General features: G+C 42.5%; 1 pseudogene across 1 annotated transcript in view; it reads right to left on the reverse strand.

The window, feature by feature from the left end:
• Nucleotides 1-20,894, reverse strand: part of LOC144823641 (microtubule-actin cross-linking factor 1-like) — a 209,232-nt pseudogene that overhangs the window by 97,744 nt on the left and 90,594 nt on the right. Inside the window, exons 4-6 of the transcript XR_013608823.1 lie at nucleotides 7,940-8,081; nucleotides 4,542-4,705; nucleotides 3,896-4,058 (exon numbers count right to left, since the gene is read on the reverse strand). The product of XR_013608823.1 is annotated as a microtubule-actin cross-linking factor 1-like (transcript). The remainder of the gene's footprint in view (nucleotides 1-3,895; nucleotides 4,059-4,541; nucleotides 4,706-7,939; nucleotides 8,082-20,894) is intronic.

Consider the following 20,894-nt stretch of genomic DNA (forward strand, 5'->3'; position numbering starts at 1 on the left):
ATATGAATTGGGTATTGTAAAAATTGAACAAACCCATCCTTCTGCCACAACAAGAACAGATAATTAGTGTTCCGAGGGTGAGGCCACATTTTTGCATACTTCAGTTTGAGTGGGGGGCGGCCTCTTTCCCTTGTTTCTTCCCCCTTGGCTCCTAATAGTTTGACGTGACATCATTCATTTAAGACCTGTCCTTTTCAGAATAATCAGAAATGTATTCAAGCTTGGTCCAGATGAGTATTCGGCAGAGAGAAAAATCTTCAACTACCTTTGAGACTTGGTTTGTGCAAAGAGAGCTGCAAACATGCTTCACCGGTCCCAGGATGCTTGTTTCCGGTCCAGGGAAGACATGGCTTGGCAGTTCGGGCTGGACTGTTCCCATGAGGCACAGGGTCAGACTGATTTGCATATGGCCATGTCTGAACTGGGGTGGCTGAGTGAGCTAAAGAATGGTGATGGATTAAACCCAGACATTTGACTGGGGGTGAGTGTTTGATTTGCTCAAACGCTCCGTCCATCATCCCCTTTTGTATCGCTTTGTTCGTCCTAAGTGTGGCAGGGTATGCTCAGACGTGAGTCCCTTGCTCACTTGGCCACTGGATTCAAGATAGCCTGGCTGATGAGGATTATGAATCCGAAACCGGTCCCAGGATGCTTGTTTCCGGTCCAGGGAAGACATGGCTTGGCAGTTCGGGCTGGACTGTTCCCATGAGGCACAGGGTCAGACTGATTTGCATATGGCCATGTCTGAACTGGGGTGGCTGAGTGAGCTAAAGAATGGTGATGGATTAAACCCAGATCATTTGACTGGGGGTGAGTGTTTGATTTGCTCAAACGCTCCGTCCATCATCCCCTTTTGTATCGCTTTGTTCGCCCTAAGTGTGGCAGGGTATGCTCAGACGTGAGTCCCTTGCTCACTTGGCCACTGGATTCAAGATAGCCTGGCTGATGAGGATTATGAATCCAAAACCGGTCCCAGGATGCTTGTTTCCGGTCCAGGGAAGACATGGCTTGGCAGTTCGGGCTGGACTGTTCCCATGAGGCACAGGGTCAGACTGATTTGCATATGGCCATGTCTGAACTGGGGTGGTTGAGTGAGCTAAAGAATGGTGATGGATTAAACCCAGATCATTTGACTGGGGGTGAGTGTTTGATTTGCTCAAACGCTCCGTCCATCATCCCCTTTTGTATCGTCATAAATGGCACAGGCAGGCTTCTTGGAGCCAGCTTGGCTTTAGCAGCTTGCTGGGTACTCACATCTCAATGAGTGCATAGGCAGAAAAGGCACATCTTAGTCTTGAACAACACAACTGTTGTTCATTTAAGGTATGGCAGACAAGAGACCAGCTTAGAAAATCTTGTAGTCTCTTTTGGTGCAAAGGAATGTAGCTAGGAGCCGGGAGGGATTGGAGAACAGAGACTAGCCCCATCATATCAAGCAATGAAGTTCTAAAACACCATTACAGGGTTGCAATTCTTTTTGTTATATTGTTTAGTAATCACTTTCTTTGCCAATATACTGTTTGTTTTTATTATTACATCTATCCACAAAATTGCACAAGACTAGGACGTTGATTTAAATAAAATCTTTAAATACATAATGTAGGTTTGTGTCAGTCTCCATTCATGGTGAAAGTCATGTCAGAACACACTAACAACAAGTAATTCAGTGAGTCTTATGAGACTGACTGTTGCCCAGAACACACCCTTCTCATGTAACATGCAGGTGGTTCATGGGTTACAATCCATGAGGTGTCTTGTCTCAAAATTGCAAGCTGGCGTTGAGCCTGCACTTAGCTAGAGGGTCTAGAAAGCCTAATTTTATGTTTTATTGAGCTTAAAGTTGAAAACAATGGATCAAAGGGGGAAAAATAACTGAGTAAAAGTCTTTTGCAAGCTGGACTATCTGCTGTATTAAGCAAGAGGTCTGGGTTGGTGTGCTTTGTTACATGCATCTTGACTTGCAGTCCCAGCCCAACACACGTGGCAATTTGTTGCAAGACTGAGAAGGGGCAAGACCGGCCATGCAGGCCTCTCCCCAGACATGGTTAAAAGAGAGGCCATTACGTGTGGCAGTCAGAGGAGCAGAGGAGGCTGCTGGTACATCCTTTGCATTCACAGATCAGGTAACACCTCTCCAGCCCATGGAGCAGCAGACCAGCTCAGAGTTAGCCATCGATCGCGAGCATCAGTGTGAGAGCAGCAAGCGAGCCATCGCAACAGGTTATCAGCAGCATGCAGAGGGGTTGCAATTGCACACACATACATTGCTCATGGGTGCCAGCATCTGGATGCCCTATGTCACTCACATAGCAATACTAAGGCCATTCTCTTTTGTCCCGTAGAGCTTTCTTCGGCATAAGCAGTCTAACTCCTTCTAGTAGTTTTAGAATGGATAACAAAATAGTCCGCTCATATAAGCTGGAAAAGAAAGAATGAATCTTCTTGTCTCATAATTCACAAACTAATTGAGGTTATCACAAAGCTAAGCCTGCCCCATCACAAGTGAGAACATTTGATGATCCACTGATTGGTATGGGGGCTCTGACCGTCGTGATTCCAAGCTCATGTCCCTGGGAAGCTAGGGGAGGCTCTATCCTTGATTAAGTCAGTGGTGGCTACTCTAAACTGGAAGGGGTGAGGCAACATGAACTGGGTGTGGGGAAGGCAAAAAATAAATTAAACAACTTACGGTCACCTGCAGCCGTCGCCTCAGTGCTCCTCTCCCGACGTTGGTCACGTTGAACAGGCTCCCAGGGAGCAATCACAGCACTGCTCTCATGCAGGTAATATTATTTACCAGCATTAAAACAGAGCTGTGATTGGCCTGAGTGGGCTGATTTGACACTTGCTCAGGCACAGGGAGCCTGCAGCTTTCCTCCAACCCGACTGTACAACATAGCTGGGTAGGAGAAACCAAAATGTGCATGTCTGTTTGGCTGGCCTAAGAACGGCCAAACTGACATGCGCACTTTTGAGTGCCCACCACTCCTTCTTACTGTGACACTCTGTCATGATAGTCCCACCCTAACCTCGGCTGGCAAAGGAATGATTTGGAAAGAAAAATTAAATTATAATAAAATGGTTTTATTATCATTTTATTTTTTAGTGGGGATGTGTTCCTCCACCATAACGCAGGAGCCCCCCCGTGGATTAAGTAGTAAAATATCACAATGGAAGGCAGAGTAATGAGAGGTCATTTAATAGGACGTCTCTGAACATACTAGGAATATGATATTAGAATGCACACTACTGTATCTTTTTTTTCTCCTACAAAATGTCACACCACAAAAATGGGAAAACAGCACCAAGATTGGCACAGACCTCTCACTGCACTTGTTTTAGCCATTATGGTACAAGAAGAGCCATGGAGGCCTCCTTAAGCAGTTGAGCACATTCCCTTACATTGATCAATAAGTCAATGTTGCCAACGCCAAACAAGTCGGTACCCCGCTCTTACCTCATGAATCCACTGCCACAGTCAATGCTAAATTTGAACAGTGATTCCTCAGTTGTGCTGAGGTGCTGCACTTTTAGAAAATGCTAATAAATTCAAGGTTCTTTCAATTTTCTCATCTCAGTCTTTAACCTTTAGATATAATGGTATCCTACCATAAAGTATATTTGTCCATAGGCACTGGTCCTAAAGATAATTTCAGTTGCATGCTGAAGTGAAAATAAAACATATGCTTCTACAGAAGCCTCAATATGGACCACAATATCCAGTGTGTGCACAATAAATTAGCCACACCCTCTGAAAGATGGGAGTGGATGGAGGGATAGGCGTTCATCATAATATCTGTTTCGTTTGTCGTTTACATAGAGTAATATTAGCAAAGAAATCAAAGAAAAGAAAAGGAAAAAGTCAAGAGGTTTCCTTCACTGATAGGTTCCCTACCTGTTGCTTTTTAAGTTGTTTTTCAATTACGCTGTCGTCATCACATGGTGTGGCATGTAGATTCTCCTGCAGGTCCTGGGTCTTGTCAACCCACAGCATCATCTCCTTTCGATGCACCTCAAACTTGTCCAACAACGTCACGAAGTTCTTCAATAGAAAGAGCCTTAAATAGAGAAGAAAGGGCTCAGCCCCAATGATAGCAACAATAACCTACTCAGTATTTACCAGAGGACCAGAAGCAAAAAAGCAGCCATGAAACTGTCGTAATCACGTGACCATAATGAACCAACTGAGTGAGTGAGGCAGGAGAGTCCAATTTCAGAGCAGCAGTTTTTACTGAACAGATTTGCAAAAAGCCATATGTTTTAAATGCTGCTTGAAGAGAAACACATGATATAGTACAATACTAAGGTTATGAATGATATGGATAAGCAGCAAATCATGCGTGTGCCTAAATTAAAATTATGTGCAACCACTTCGTGCTGGGCCACTAAGCCTCCTTCAGCCCAACTATCCCAGAAAACAGGCCGGCCACTGCCAGCATACTGAAGGTCATACGCCTGTAATCTGTTGGGCCAGTCCAGCTCGACAGATAGACATCTTTGCATGAACCACCCACTCCGCCAATGTGTCATTGTTTACTCACCTCATCTCTACGTAGGTTTTGACATATTCAAATTTGTCTGTAAGAGTTTGCACTCGAACTGCTTCTTTATTCAGCAGTGGGTCGTAGCTCTCCATCCACAAGCGTCGCTTCATCTGAAAGGACGCTATAACGAGGTTAATCCGCTGCACTTCTTTACCTGCATTCTGCAAAACAGGACCAAAGGAATGTAATCCGAAATTTGCTGTATGAAACACCATGGCGATGCTCCCACAATAGGGTGATAGATGTATTAAGTCGGCAAATTCCAGTGCCCTGCAGCGCCTGCATTTCAAATCTGCTAGTCATGGCCACTGTAAATTGCTCTACTTTGTAAATTAACCATGGGTCATATTTATCATTTTTTCACATAACGCAGCAAGACACCTTGCTACGCTGCATGAAAAGGAGAGGGCAGGAATGTGCCGTATCTATCGAGGTGTGATACATTCCTGCCTCGCCATGTGCTGGCGCACTTTAGGCTGCCTAGCGCCAATGCAGGAACCCGCGGACCATGGTGCAAGGGACCCTGTATTGTAGACAGGATTATTTTCATGCAGGAACAAATATCTTTTTGCACAAAAACAATCCTTTGAGGCTCTTTCCTCTTTTTACTCGTGCAGCACACATACAAAGAGGAAAAAATCAGGAGAAATAAAGATATTTCTCCTCGCTATGCCTCCCGTGGGAAGGTGTAGAATGTTGATGCTTTCCCAGGCCTACCACTCATAGTAAATTTGAGAATACATCAACATCTATAGGTGGATGCATAGGAACATCTTCACTCCACCCATGGAATGCCTACCTGGGGCAGAGTAATGCAAGGCAGCGACTTTTGCTGCCTAGGATACTCCAGAATTATCAAGGCACACAGGACCACGCAAAGTGACTGTGGTTGATTTGGCAAATCTCATTCTAAGTTTTGCTTTACCCTGCATTTCCTTGACTGGCACAAGGGCAACACAAAACCTTTGATAAATCTGGCCATATACAAATACTTCTATTCCTGGTAACATACACATTTAAGCTGAGGCCTGGGCAAAACAATGTTGCTTGAATATGAATCACCTAAATGTTATGGTGATACATTACATTTTTGGCTACTTTTATCAAAACCCATAGGGGCATATTAGCAAGAACCTCGTTAAAATTATCGTTGTTTTAGCTGGAGGAAACTGCCGCTAAAATGGTGATAATGGACTTGCTAATATGCATTATAAAATTCCAATAGAAGCCCAGGTTAGATGTGCAGGACATCAAACCTGGGCTAGATTTCAGTCTGATTTCTTTGTTATCAGTTAACTGATCTCTAAGCATGAGAATGTATTTAGTTAATAATATGAAACTGCTAATTTCAAAATTGCTCTTCCATTAATTAGCAAACAAAACAAAATATGATATCATATAATAGGCATACAAAATATGACATTCTAATTTTCAATCTGTGCCCTTTGTTAGCCGAACCTTGCAGATAGCTGCTTCAAAAATCTCTCACTTCTAAAAAATTAATCTGCGTCATTGACCACCAAATATGTTTTCAATTAAATCCCAAATGGAGAACAATATCATTCAGCATTTTTCTCTTCTTTTTCCTACAAACAGAATAGTCCAGTATTTAATTGATTGTTTTCAATAACCATAGGCCTCATTTACAAGCCGTTTGCTCCACTGGTGTACAATTTTTTTGACGCACCAGCAGCACAATGAGCTTGCCCATATTTCTAAGGTCACGTAAAGTCACCCTGAGTGACTTTTCATGGCTTTGTAAATATGGGCCCCTTTTACGCATTACTCTGTGTGAAAGGGGCCTTCCATCAGGGTTGCTGTGAGTGTTCCCACCCATCATCCATGGAAACTCACACATTACCAGATTCCCAAGATATTGTGAAGCTGGGAATGCATCAGATACCCTACTCCTCCCCAGGGGAGGAGCAGAAGTGGCACAACAAAGAGAAATACTTGTATTTCTCCTCGTTATTTTCCTCTTTCTATGCATGCTGCATTCTGCAACACACATAGAAAAAGGAAAATTCCATCAATCATTGCTTTTTGTGCAGGAATGTATCCTATCCTGGACTAATACAATCATCCCCGCAATGCAGGCACCCTTGCAAAATGACAGAGCGGTGCCTGCACTGGCGTATGGCAGCCAATTGTGTGCCAGTGCAAGGGAAAGCACATAAATATGTATTGTGATTAATACAATGCATCCATGTGCTTTGAAACTTTGGGCGCAGCAAAATGGCTTGCGGCACCCGCTGCATCATTTACTTGAAAATGAGGCCCTTATTTCTGTTCTAAAAATTATAAATCTGAGATTTCCTTCTATAGTAAAAATGATGATCACTAGGAGTTTTCTGTAATCATTCTGCATTACAGCTTACTCTGACAGCATTATTTATATACAAAACAATGTTGAAGTTAAACACATAGTGGAACTTGTAAAAACTATCAATGTGAGAGTTGGGTAAACAAAACTAAGGATTTAAGGAAATGTGCAACAATTTTTGCAACATCTCATGAAATTCCATGAAACATTCACGAAATGTGTCAGGGTGAAATGTGTTTTGCCAGTGATTTGTTTAAGGGTGCATGGGCATCGTGTAAAAGAACAATTTAGTGAGATACCAGCAGTAGGCTGTTTGAGCCAAAAATGTCTCTCAGCAAGACATTTTCTGTGAAAACCAGTCTTCTGCGGTCAAACATTGCTCAAAATTGTGTAATGAGAAATTTCAAAAAATTTTGTAAATTTCATGTGACACAAAATTTGGAAAGTTTGCAAATTTCTCCTATGCCATTAAAATGATGTCCAGGTTTAAGAAGATCTCCTTAAACTACTGGTGAGTCTTAACTTTACAGGAAGGGGAATGCCAAAGAGACGCAAGCATGCAGCTAAATTCCTTTGCCCATGTGTGCCCGAGGCTTTGCATGGGAGCTCATATTCTCCACCCAACAGGAGTGGTGCCTGCAAAGGAAGAAGCTAAACCAAAAAATTGAGAGGAAGACACTAAGTCAGAAAATTGAAGTACAAAGTCGGAGGCAGGGATGACTGTGGCAAAGCTGAGGATGCTACACATCTCTGTCTGATAGCAGAAGACACACACAGTGAAGTATCTTTCATTTCAGTATTCCCAGCAGAGGACAATTGCACCAAAAAAATAGGGTATAGCAAAACATATTTTCAGGCAACTTTTAGTGCTTTGACCTTCTTTTATCTTAGTTTTTTCTTTATATGGAAAATGATCAAAAAAATACATAGTTACAAAAAGAAAAGTAAGAACACGTTTTTGGCTCTACCCAGATGATTTGAACATCTTTTAGGTTATTTGAGATCCTCAGGTGCTGGTAGACTAAGGAAGAAAAGGACCGACCAGGTATAAAGGCTGCAGAAGGTCACATACCTGCAGTCTTTTTATATGATCAATGACCGCTTGACGTGTTCCGGCTTCTACATCTTCAGCGTAGAGCCAGGCCTCAAAGAGTTTAACAAACTCTTCCGCATTTGCAATACTGGGGGCAGCAGCTTTTGTCGTTTTCTGTACCCTGTGAAGAAAATAGAGTATACAAAAAAATGATGCATCTGTGAATATTTTGAATCAACCAAGCAAACCAACGGACATTTTGTAAATGCAGGTGGGACAAAGGGAATTAAAGCCTAAATGTACCCCATGACTGTGCGAGAAACCAGAACATCAAAAAGGGTGAGGGATGTGGTAAATATTATAGGTAAATCTCAACCTCAATGTCCCCAACTAGCAGGCCCGGACTGGCCGTTGCAGGCACCGGGCAATCCCCCGGTCGGCTGCGAGGGTGGGGGCCGGTTTTGGGCCCCAGGGGGCCGGTTTTGTTACAGGGTCGTTTTTTGCAGCATAGCTGCAAAAACGGCACTGTAACAAAATCGGCCGAAAACCGGCCCTAGCAAAGAGCGCGGTCGCACCCCCAACCCCCTGGGGGGAGGGGGGGGCCGGCCGAGCACTTTGCCAGGGCCGGTTTCGGTTCCCAGTCCGGCCCTGCCAACTAGAACCTCTGATGTGGGCAAATGAGGCAGAAACTGTTCTGGAATTGATTTGTTCCCATCAGACAGGGATCTTGACCATGTTGCACTTTATTATTGTACTATTGGCTTGCATGTGGCTGCTCTTTGTGAAGCATATTGGACAAAAAGCGATGCAGAGCTGAGCAGTCTGAATCAGTACAAATGGTTGGGGTTACACACCACCCATCATGTTTTTTATGTACCAGAAAAAATATCACAGGCCAAACTTTAAATCTCAAGTACTTCCCACCTATGCTCTAATCTAAAAACATACGGCCTCATTGATGGGGTTTTGCGTAGGGCAGAGCAGCAAGGCACCTTGCTGCGCTGCCCTATGTCGAAGTGAAAGGGCAGAAATGCACCGTATTTATCCAATGTGGTACATTTCTGTCCTGTCCCCCCTGCACTTCAGCCACCTCGGCAGGCTAGCGCCAATGCAGGCACCCTTGCATCATGGTGCTAGGGTTCCTGTGTTGTCAGCAAGATTGTTTTTGTGCAGGTTTAGGTACCTTCCACCACAAAAACATTCCTGGTAGGCAACTTCCTCTTTCTATGTGTGCAGAAAATACCGAGGAGAAATAAGGGTTTGCCTGGAGTTAAAGGTGAGAAGCAGGCTTTGGAACTTGTTTTCAAAGCCAGGAGCGACAGGCCAGGCAGGAGGAGCTATGGGAGGAGAAAGGATTCAGTGCGACAGAGGTCTTGGCAGAGAGGGAGGGGGAGCAGGTTCTATAGTCAGATTTGAACTTGTTCCGAAGGTTGGAGAGAATGATATTTCAAAATAGAGTAATGTATACACCATCCCCAACACAGGCAACTGTAAGTATTTTAAAAAAAATGAAAAGGTTGTGATTGTTCTATTTCTTGTGCAGAAGACTCTAACTCTTGAATATTTATTTGTAAATGTTAAATGGTCTGTGCAATGGCACAATTGTCTGAGGCAAAATGTGTATTTTCACGCGTTGCTAAATCGTGATGTGGTTATTTTGAATAAGCTTTGGTGCAATTCCGTAAGAGGGTTAAAGATCTAGCACTGCCCCCAGGGCTTAGTCACCAGAAATGTTTAGCACGGTTTAAAGCCTCTGCTTAAATTAACCCTGCTGCCTGCGCAACTTGTTAAGAATGCCTGTTCCAATAAATGTCAATTAGTTTATTATATTGTAAACAACACATCTCTAGAATTGTTTTTAATGACTCGATCAATTAGGACAGGCGATGTTTGCTAGAGCTCTTTTAAACCAAATATGTCTGCTCTGCACACAGGATCTCCCAGTATTAACACAGAGCATGAGGAAACGGTTGAAATGTTGTAAGGTACAAATATTTAAGGGCAGAGTTTCAATGAAGTCACGCAACGCAGTGCAGCGCAGCTGCTAACAATGCTGCACTGCATCGTGTGACAAGGAGGGAGCAGGAGTGCACCATATCTACAGAGATATGGTTCTCTCCTCTCCTATCAACTGGCACCGGTGCTGATTTCAGCTGTCATGCGCCAGGCACACACCTTAGCACCATAGCGCTAAGGTGCTTGCCTGAGTCTAGCATAGGTGTTGTACAGGAAGGGTAGCCTTCCTCTACAAAATAGTATGCCTAGCAAGTTTCAAGCATACACGGGGCAAAGCTTAGAGACACGGATACACCAAATACAAAGACTGTCTCGAAGTAAAGGCTGTAGCTGGGGAATCGAGAAGGGCATCTTCAGCAAATACTCAAGAGACCATTCAAACAGGCTCTTTGGGGGTGCCTAAAAACAGGTGGGCCGGTAAAAAACAAAAGTGGGCTAATAGCGCCAAACAGTGTAAGCTTTTAATCAGTAAATTTAAAAAAAAATCAGAATTTGTGCTACAAGTAGGCTTAATGATAAACTGCCTCAGAATCAGAGTCAGCCCCCAAAAATGAGTAGCCAGAGAGCTCATTATCCAACACAAACCCCCAATCTGAGGATTCAGAGCTAGTGTTTTTCAAGAGCGTCAGAAGGTACCGGAGAAAATAGAGAGATTTAACGCTATAGAGTATGATGAATAATTCATATTTGTTAACTTAGAATGAGTCAACTCATCTGATCATTGGTTTTTAGCTATTCACTAGGCAGTAGAAATGCTCGTAGAGTGGTTGTTACATGACACGGGCCGAATTACTTCTTTTAGCTATGCTTCCATGGGCAGGGTATTGACAACCCCTTGTTCACCAGATGAACACCCTGCAATGTGTTTGGTGTTATGGATTTTTTTAGAAAACTTCTCCAAACTTTTACAGAGCAAAGCAGAAAAAGCAGCATTTGGGAACTTCAGAATAGCCGCTTTTGTTGTTCGGGGTCGCAATGGGGGGGATTTTCAGACCTTTAAAGCGTATCTTTTACAGTAAAGTCATAGAAAAAAAACCAGCAGTATTTGCTCAACTTTAACGCAGGTGCGACCAACCTGAATCTGGAAGCTAGCATCACTGGGTTACTAATGGATCGCAGCACTACCAACATGGTCATCCTGTCCAGAGCGGTTGAAGCCCATACTGTGCTTGAAAAATATCTCCAAACAGACTGATAAGCTTTGGAGAAGTGTCTTTTTTTAAACTATTTTGCCATCACTGTAAAAGTTCTTTCCTACAGCAGATCGTGGAAGTACTTCACATCTGGCGAACCTGTGAAAAGTAAAAGGGTTTACATTATCCACTATGGAATTCACTTTTAGGGTATCTTAAAACTGTAGGGTTTTCTAGAGGCCAAGTGCATGTGCGCCCATTGTGATCACATCTACAACACACATCAGTGTGAAATGCATTGTAAAATGTATCAAAGGGACGGTTGCATCATAGTCGCGGATCAGAAGATGAGATGTCCTAGATGTAATCCATCCATTTACTCGCAAAACTGCTTGAACATACACTGTGGTTATTGAGTGCATTGAGTGGTTGGGTGCCGCTCGCAGCCGTCTTGTGGAAAGACACTTTGCTTAATTGCCGAATTGAAAGCGGAGAATCTTTGGAGGACGTGGGCCGGATTGTAATCGCCCAAACTCACCGGAGAGACCTGTTCCTGACTGGTTAGTGGGTGCGGGACTGCGAGTCCCAGCAGGGAGAGCGCTCGAACCAACAGCGCACCTGCGACTCTTCCCGCCCCACCCCTCCTCTGTAGCTGATAACGGCTCGCGGCCCCCGCTTCGCGGGAGCCGCTCGCAGCCGTCTTGTGGAAAGACACTTTGCCTAATTGCCGAATTGAAAGCGGAGAATCTTTGGAGGACGTGGGCCGGATTGTAATCGCCCAAACTCACCGGAGAGACCTGTTCCTGACTGGTTAGTGGGTGCGGGACTGCGAGTCCCAGCAGGGAGAGCGCTCGAACCAACAACGCACCTGTGACTCTTCCCGCCCCACCCCTCCCCTGTATATAGGTCAGCATACAAACGCGCACGCGGGACAGAGCACGAGGCGAAGCCCGGGCAAAGGGTGGGCCCTCTGAGGCCCTCAGAGGCTGAAAAGGCTGGTGCTGTGTGGACCCCTGCACTATTTTTAGTATAATATATTGCATTTCTAGTGTTAGTATTATTGCGGCTAAATCGTCTATTTTTCGGCTAATTTTTAATAAGTTATGACTGCCAAGAAATTGAGGTCTGGGAGACTTTTGGTAGGTAGGTCTTGCTCAAAAACTAAATCTAACCCTTTATGAAATAAGGATGGCCAGACTTCTCTATTAAAGGGAAAATCTCAGCTATTTAGCTTATGGGAAAGAGGCAAGGATAAAATCCTCACTGGGATACCCACGTCAAACGATAGCTCACAGGTCGGAGATGATGTGGTCCAATACGTAGAGAATAGGGATACCACTCCTTCTTTCCCTATTTTTGTACCTACGAGGGTGGAGAGTATTGGCCCCCCCTCAAGAGGAGTTGGGGAGTCCTCTCGTTTTATCAAAAATTTCTACTTCATCTCGGCAAATTGTTGACTCCACAAACAAACTTGGTTTTTCCCCTTCTCATAGATTATCTGCACCAAGTTTTAAAACTGTGGATGTCATAGTACATAGTAAAATGTTTAACTCCGGTGAATCCCCAACTCCTCTAGAGAATGCTTCTGGTACCTCATTGCAAGGGGCAGCGCAAAATATGGATCCCCTTTGTCTTGATATAGATATGGATCCCTGCAAAAGGTATATAGAGGATGAAACTGATGTGACATTAGATCCAAGAAAAACCCCAGCAGTACCTGCTCCAACTGGACTCCTATTATATAGCAGCACTCCTTCCAACAATTCCCCCCTCTCTTTGCCCCAGTTAAACATTTCTTCTAGTCCCCAATTTAATATCACTAGTACTGACCCAAATGGGCCTGTTAGGCATGATAACCCAGTTTCAGAATCATTGATATGTCTTGAACATTTGCTTTCTTCTATTCTTTCCCTGTTGGAAAGATTTGTTGGCGGTTCCAATTGTGTCTTGGAAACTGTGACCCAAATATTAAAGGTTCTGCTAGATAGAAAGGGGGGGGAAGGATTCTAGCCCATTCTCTGCGACTGCTCAATCTGGCTCTGAAGCACCGAAGGTTTTATCGGAAGAGAATGTGATTATCGTTTTAGTCCAAACCGATTTACTGGAGAATTCTCCGTCTTTAGATAAAAAGAAGGTACTAATAGTTCGGAAGATTTCTCCAATAAATCAGGTGGAAGCTCTCAGGAATAACTGTGTGGTGGAGGGTGATTTGGAAATCGAATCTATAGGTGTCCCGGGAAAAGGAATATGTCAAGATTTATTTCCCATCTTTAATCCTGTTAAAGTTGGAAAAGAGGAGGTATCGGTGTTATCCGATGAGGGAAAGATAACGCATTTAAAAAAGAATGGTGGGAAAAGGAGGAAACAGTTACGTAGATTTGCTAAAAAAAAGGAAAATTAACTTCGAAAACCACCTCAATATTACAGTTAATAATTCCCCTGAGGAAATTTGGGAGGATAGGACTTCTTATGAGATACTGGGCCCATCAGATGCGGGTGTTGCTCCCTTTTCCCCCCAAAATCCCCTCCCCTCTATCTCTATGCAGCCTATATCAGGTTTTACCTGTCCGATACCTGGGGGATTTGCCAATATAGTTCCTCCTGTGGAGTTGATGAAACCTGTCGATCAAGTGTTGTCTAGCCTTAATCCTCTAGCGAAGCCATTCCCCGCCTTTGCAGGAGGGGAAATAGATGTAATAAGGCCAACTGAGATAATTGAGGAGGAAATTATCAATACCTTTATTCTAGATTTTCTTCCGTTATTTGATTCTGATTTTATTTTAAATAGATATACACTTCTTCAATGTCTCCATGAGACGGATGGTTTGAAATTGCTACAGACAAACAACATAGATTTAGGAAAAATCTTGAAAACTGATGTTGGGACCCTAACTAGAGTAAGATTCTACTCAAAACTTGTTGTTAACCTTATTCTTCAAAAAATTGAAAGTTTTCAGTGCAGGGGGATTGATGTTATGCCGTTTTTGGTTAAACCCCAATCCAATAGATTAATGGGCAAGCCTTGGTTTTCTCAGGCTGTAGTTGGAAATGGGGTTTATCCCTCTGTTTTTGAAGACTTAAAAATTAGTATCGCAAAAAATGGGCGGCATGTGGAGTATCCAAATCCCCCTCTCTATCACTCTCAAAGTGTTCCAGCAGAGGAGTGTCATCAAAGGAATTGGTTGCCCGGAGTCCTAGTGAGTAAATCCTCCTATAAATCCCAACTGCAACCGTATCTTTAACAAAGATTTCAGGATTTTATCCTGGAACGCTGCTGGAATACGAAATAGCCCTGAAAAATTACTATTTTTACTTTCATTAGAGTTCAGTGTTATATGCCTCCAAGAAACCTGGTGTATAGAGAATTTTCCTACAGGGAAGGATTACTTTGTTTTGGAAGGTAGAGCAAGTCCCTCAAGGAGAGGCCATGCTAAAGGGGGAATAGCATGCCTCTTGTCCACCAAAATACAATGGAATTTTTCCCATTTTCTAGACTCCAGTAACCTTTTCCAAGTAGTTACGTTACGCAATTCTGCTAATTCTGAAAGCAAACCTATTATTTTAAGAAATGTCTATATTCCACCGCATGTTTATTATAATGAAATTTTATTCAGGGTTTTCTCTTATATTAAAACACTTTTTGGTAAATGATGCTTCTACCCATATAATTTTATTAGGGGACTTTAATTGCAAAGTCTCCAACTTAAGTTTGGAGATTTTTCGAAATGAACATAAAGAGGATTCCCTAGAGATACCCCAATCTCTTTTTCCCGGGAACATTAAAACAACAAAGAGAGGAAAAATGTTACTTGAAGAACTAATAGACGCACAAGTCTATTATTGGTGAATCTATTTTAGACTATGTGGCGGTAGATATTCCAACTTTCCCCCTCCTTAAGGACCTCACGGTCACTCATACCGTCTTCAGCGACCATAAAATAATAACTCTCTCACTAGATTTAAATCTTCCTCCTACGGATCATTGGTCTTTGGATGGTAATCTGGACAATTTTGGAGTTCAAAGCGGAAGATGCTTTTGGAATTTTAAAGCAATTAGGGGTATCAAGAGCCTGCTAGATATTGCAGTGAATGATTTGATCAATTGGAAGGGTTCTGAATTAATTTGCTTCGCTAACTTCTTGAATAAGGTGTTATTGGTCGCAAAAAAACACCAAAAAAAGAACAAACTAAAAAACTTCCTATCTCTCTGAAGTTGCTCAACTTAGAAATAAATAAACTTGTAAGAGAACAATATCTGAGTCACTGCCCTTTAAGACATCATAAATTGGCTCTAATAAAAAGAAGGAGGAAAAGGCTAAAAATTAAGTTAAAAAAGGAAAGCGAGGATTCGGTATGGATTAAACTGCGGGAGGCTGTTTCTAGCGGCCAACCTAGACTATTCTGGTCACTCATTGGGGAAGGTTGCGGTCTTAGATCTAGATCCTTACCAGTCCCGATTGAAGAACAAAAATGGGTAGAATACATCTTGAACTTGTATGCCGGAAATGGAATAGTAGTTGTTCACAATAGAACAAAAGAGAACAATTCCGGCCTTGTTCCACCCTCTGAAAGGACTATTGAATTAGCCATCAAGGGCATGCGTTCGTCGGGAGCAATGGGCCCGGACGAGCTCCCCATTTCTGTATTAAAACAGAATAGTGTCATCTGAAGTAAGATTCTCTTCTCGGTGTTTAAATTTTGTTTTTGCATAACATGATTCCTCCCTCCTGGAAGGGCGGCATACTGGTCCCCCTGTATAAGAAGGGAGACGGAAATGCTCCCCAAAATTACCGACATATTGCCCTTCTCGATGCTATTGGCAAAGTTTTCGCTAAATGCCTTTTGGAATTAATTAATGATTGGGTAGTGGAGAATAATGTATTGCCTTTTGAGCAGACGGGGTTTCGACAAAATCATGGCACCATGGATAATTTGACCGCTTTACAAGTTTTATCGGAGAAATATATCAAGCTCCGGGGAGGGAGAATATATGCAGCATTTATAGATTTCTCCACAGCCTTTGACAAGGTAGATCATCCTTTGCTGTGGAGAAAACTATTGGATCTGGGTATGCCAACTGAGCTCTTGGACTTGGTCCGGGAGCTCCACTCCGATACATGGTGCCGAATGCTTCTGGGAGGGGAAAGAGGCCTCTCTCAAGCTATCCCGTCTGCCAATGGGTTAAAACAAGGTTGCCTGTTGGCACCATTACTGTTTTCCTTATACCTATCAGATCTTCCTCAAACTTTATCGTCAAGTGTTGGTATTGCCCCAGTCTTGGGAGGCAAACCGATAGTATGTCTGCTATATGCAGATGATATACTAATTTTGGAATTGACCCCCACTGGATTGAATAATCGGCTGCAAGCTCTCCACGGCTTTGCAGAGACACACCATTTAAGGATAAATGTATCCAGGAGTTTTTTCTGGAATATAGGGGTCCTTGGACTGGAAGTTGTTCAATCCTATATTTTTCTGGGGAAAATAATTTCCAGCACACTAAGTGATAAGGCCCACATAGCTAATAATATTCGGAAGGCAATGGCTCATGGGAGGGGTCCGAACACCCTCTATAGATCTACTGGCCAGAGACATTTTGCTTATCTACTGGAGGTTTTTAGAGCTAAAGTCCTGGCCTCCTTACTATATGGCATAGAATTACTTGAAGTGGGGAAATGGGGTTTTCTAAACACCACAGAAGGAAAAATTCTACGGAAATTGTGTATGGTTAATACCGCTTGTAATATAGCGGCTCTTAGGCTGGAATTTGGCATACCAAGTGCTTGGGTCCAGGGCCTTGCCGGGGTAGTACGGTGGGTTTCCAGCTTGGCGAAGGGTGAACCTGGCACCTTAAGATATTTGATCCAAAAAGAACTTCTCAGAACCCTAAAAGAGTACTCCTCAATTGTAAAGAATTTTAGATTAGCAGTTAAACTTTTGAAATTAGATGAATTGACACTTTTTTCTTTATCTGCTTATCAGTTAAAACTGACTCTAAAATTGGCCTCATGGAACCTATGCTTTGAAATAGACAAGGAGGCCCTCACTGTAAAAAGAGGTCCCCTACCAGTCATTAATTCCTATCAAATTAGGACTTCTCAACCTTATGTTTCCTGGAATCTCCCCCATGGGGTACGTCGTTTTTTGTTTCTCCTGAGGCAGGACTTACTCCCTCTAAATAACCTATTGTCAAAATGGTATGGCTCATCAGGGATGTGCAATTTTTGTAACAATTTTAAACAGGATGCTAAACCTGTATTATTTGTATGTCCGGCCTTAAAACAACACCGTCTTAAATGGTTGAGACCTACTTGCCCAAGACTAAATATCTTCTCCGCCTCTGCTTTCTTAGATGCTATCTGTAATCCGCCAAATGAGAGGTTTTGTTGTACAATTTTTAACTTTTTAAAAAGTTTTTGGGAAATATATTAGATTTGTTCTTTGTAAGTTGTTGAAAATTGTATAAATATCATTGTTTGATGATTTTATGTGGACCTCTATCATGAGTTCCAAAACATAAATAAAAATAAACTTGAAACTTGAGTGCATCCCTTAAACAAACTGCACAGGATGCGGGCACTACACAACCGCCAAACATGAATGCAAAGGTATGAAATACCCCTGTTGTAAGGAGGTTTTCCCTCTGTGATCAGAAAAAATGTGTTACATAATAAAGGCTGGTTCCAGACCAAAATAGAAGACTACATAGTATTCGATATAGAGTGTACCCAAGAGCTTGGAGTTCACAAGCCTAACTATATTTTCGTGCACTATCTAACTACCGATGAAAACTGGGAGCTTGAAGGCCCTTCTTGCATGAACAAATTCCTTAGCAGATTTATGCAGATAAAATTCAAAGGGTATACCCTGATGGCCCATAACTCAAAAGCATAGGACTTGTTCTTTATTTTGCAAAATATGATTAGTGGAAAGATGCCTGTAGAACTCATCACCCAGGGCTCCAAACTGATGCTGGTAATGGCTGTACCTTTACATATCAGATCAGAGACAAGCAGGAGGCATCGGGGTTTCTAAAATGGTGCATTATGAGGCCTTAAAGCAAAAATAAATTGGTAAATACTACGCTCACTAGGGTATATGCTTGAGACCCAAGTTCATTGAAGTCAACCCCGCCAGACAACAGCTAGCCAAACTGTGCCTCAATTCCTAATGGGAAAAATTCACACAGCATACAACTTTGTCAAACACAATCATCATCACAGATTGTGACAAACTGTTTATATATCTTTTTGTGCCGTGTTCCAAGGTGTCCAGCTGCGAGTTTATTGGTGATGAAACCACAGTGCTGTGTTGGAAATAAACAAAAGAGCACCCCACAATGTGTAACAATATAAACATCTTCATAGTCTGTATCACAACCGCTCACGCTCGGTTAGAGCTTTACAATGTGATCGATAAACTTCAGGAATGGTGTCTGTATCATGATACTGACTGTTATTTTTCTGAGTAGATTAGGGGAGGAAGATCCCCAACTCTGTGTTTCTCTAGGCGGTTTTACCTGTGAGCAAGAAAAGGATGAGTACATAGTCAAGTTCACGACATTCGGTCCCAAAACCTATTCTTACAGAACTTCTAACAATGAAGTATGTTTCAAAGCCAAAGGCATCACTTTAAATAGAAACAACAGTGTCAAAATCAGTTTTGACAGTCTAAAGGATCTCTTGAACAAATACTTTACCTCAAGCAACAGTGAAAATTATTGTAAACCAACCTAGCACAGTCCAGTCCAAAAAATGGTGGAAAATTACAACCAAGCCATTGCATAAGACCTTACACATAATGTTTGATAAAATGGTCCTGACTGAAGACTACAAACCCTACCAGTTATTGAAGGTGCATTAGAGTCTCGCAACTCTAACTATAGATACCAGGCTGCAGCACCTGTTCTCCTGCGTTTTAGCAGCCCCTTCAAATCGTAGTAAGAGTTATTTTATAAAGAAACTATTAGAAAATACTCCCAGTGTTTTATCCCAAACCCCTAACAAGATTGTTTGGCTTTATTCGTGCTGGCAAGATCTTTATACGGAACTATCCCTAAGGTTCCCACATATCAAATTTATAGTTGTCATACCAAATAATCTTAACAATGATGCATTGTAATCTACAGACCTTGTAAGCTTGGTGATTGTAGACAACCTTATGGGTGAAGGTAGGGCTCATCCTGACATACAGAAAGCATATGTTACATCCTGCAGAAAAGGGATAGAGCAGTCGTTCTATAGCTCTTAACACCTCATACCTGCTTTTATTTAAACACCCCCGAGACAAACAACAGATATCAATTATAGCTAAACAGATGTACCCCAGAAACACCCAGTTTTTCTTGGAAGCCTTTAAAGATGCTCCAGAGAAACCCCACGGTTACTTACTGGTAGTCTCAAAATCCAATACTCTAGAAGACTACAAACTGCGTGCTGGTATTTTCCCACCTGATCTCCCTGTCACATACACACTTAAAACCAAGCCCAAAGCCTATAAAAAAGAATCTTTAATTTTTAAGAGTCTCCCATAACATTTACACTCCAGACCCTATAATACCTAGTACTGACCATGTCAGTGTGTCTACTCCGTAGTCTAGCCCATCTAAAAAGGCTAGTCACAGTTATCCCCTAGCAAAGAAAAACCATCCTGTGTTCGGCTTCGGTGGATTTAGTGGCTGCCATTTCAGAAATTGCCCTAAACACCTTAAAAGGTAAAGTCCCTATATCAGAGCACCAGTTCCGTGTTTTGAAGAAGAAGCGCCACCTCATCAAGACGCTCAGTAATAAAAAGGCTTCCCTCATTTCTAAGAAGAAACTGGTAAAGAAGTTGGGAGGTTTTATAGGTTCTTTGTTGGGTATGCCCACCGCTAATTACCAGCCTCCTAAACGTAAGTGATGGATTATGCCCAAAATATGTATTTGGTACCACAGCAGCAGCTGGAACAGCTGGGGACATCTACGGGCGATGCCTGGGATATCCATAAAAATGAGACACAGCGCCTGAATGTCGAGAACAAAGACATTTTACGCTGCACTGATTTTTTTTTAATCCACTCCCTGCGGATCTTTATTCGGTTTTAAGATTAAAGTAACTGTGGCCTCTGACCATGAGCTTTGGGCGGTTTTCCCTTCTATATACATTTCATTGAATAGGTCTTTTAAAACTGGGGCCACAATATCTATAATGCAGAAAAAACCTCAACTGGGGGACCGTCTGGTCTGGCTGCCTTTCCCCTTGCCATTCTCCTACACTGTGCCCTGATCTCCTCCTCCGGAATATCTTCCTCCAAGGCCCTCCTCTGTTCATTTGTTAATTGTAGAAGTGTCGTCATTTTTAATCAATCATCTATACACTCACGGCCAGGTTGTATATTCTTGCTATATAGGTTCCTCATATAGCTTCAGGTCTCTCCGCATATATCTGCATTGGCGAACAGCACTGTTCCTGACTCCCTACTGATTAAATCCTGTATTGTGTTTCTTGCCCTATCTGCTTTAGCCTTCCAGGCCAACAGTGAGCTACATTTCTCATCATAGGCAAAATGTTGAAGCTTACTCGCTTTTCTTCTGTCAACTATCTTTTTATCTAGCTGTGCCTGGAATTCTGCCTGCAACCTCTCCAATTCTCTACTAAGTACAGACACAATATCTAAGCCATCCATCAAAGTCTTCTGTAGATCCCCTTCTTTTACCTTAATCTCAATAATTTTTTTCTTATTGTCCTGCTTTACCACCCGCCTTTTTCCATTACAGACCTTAAAACCCCCCTCAGATATGCTTTAAAAGCATACCAGACTATTTGCAAATTTGCAGAGCCCTTATTGGACTGAAAATAGTCAGCGT

Source organism: Lissotriton helveticus, chromosome 3_1 (genome assembly GCF_964261635.1).
Source record: "Lissotriton helveticus chromosome 3_1, aLisHel1.1, whole genome shotgun sequence".
Taxonomy (NCBI): Eukaryota; Metazoa; Chordata; class Amphibia; order Caudata; family Salamandridae; genus Lissotriton; species Lissotriton helveticus.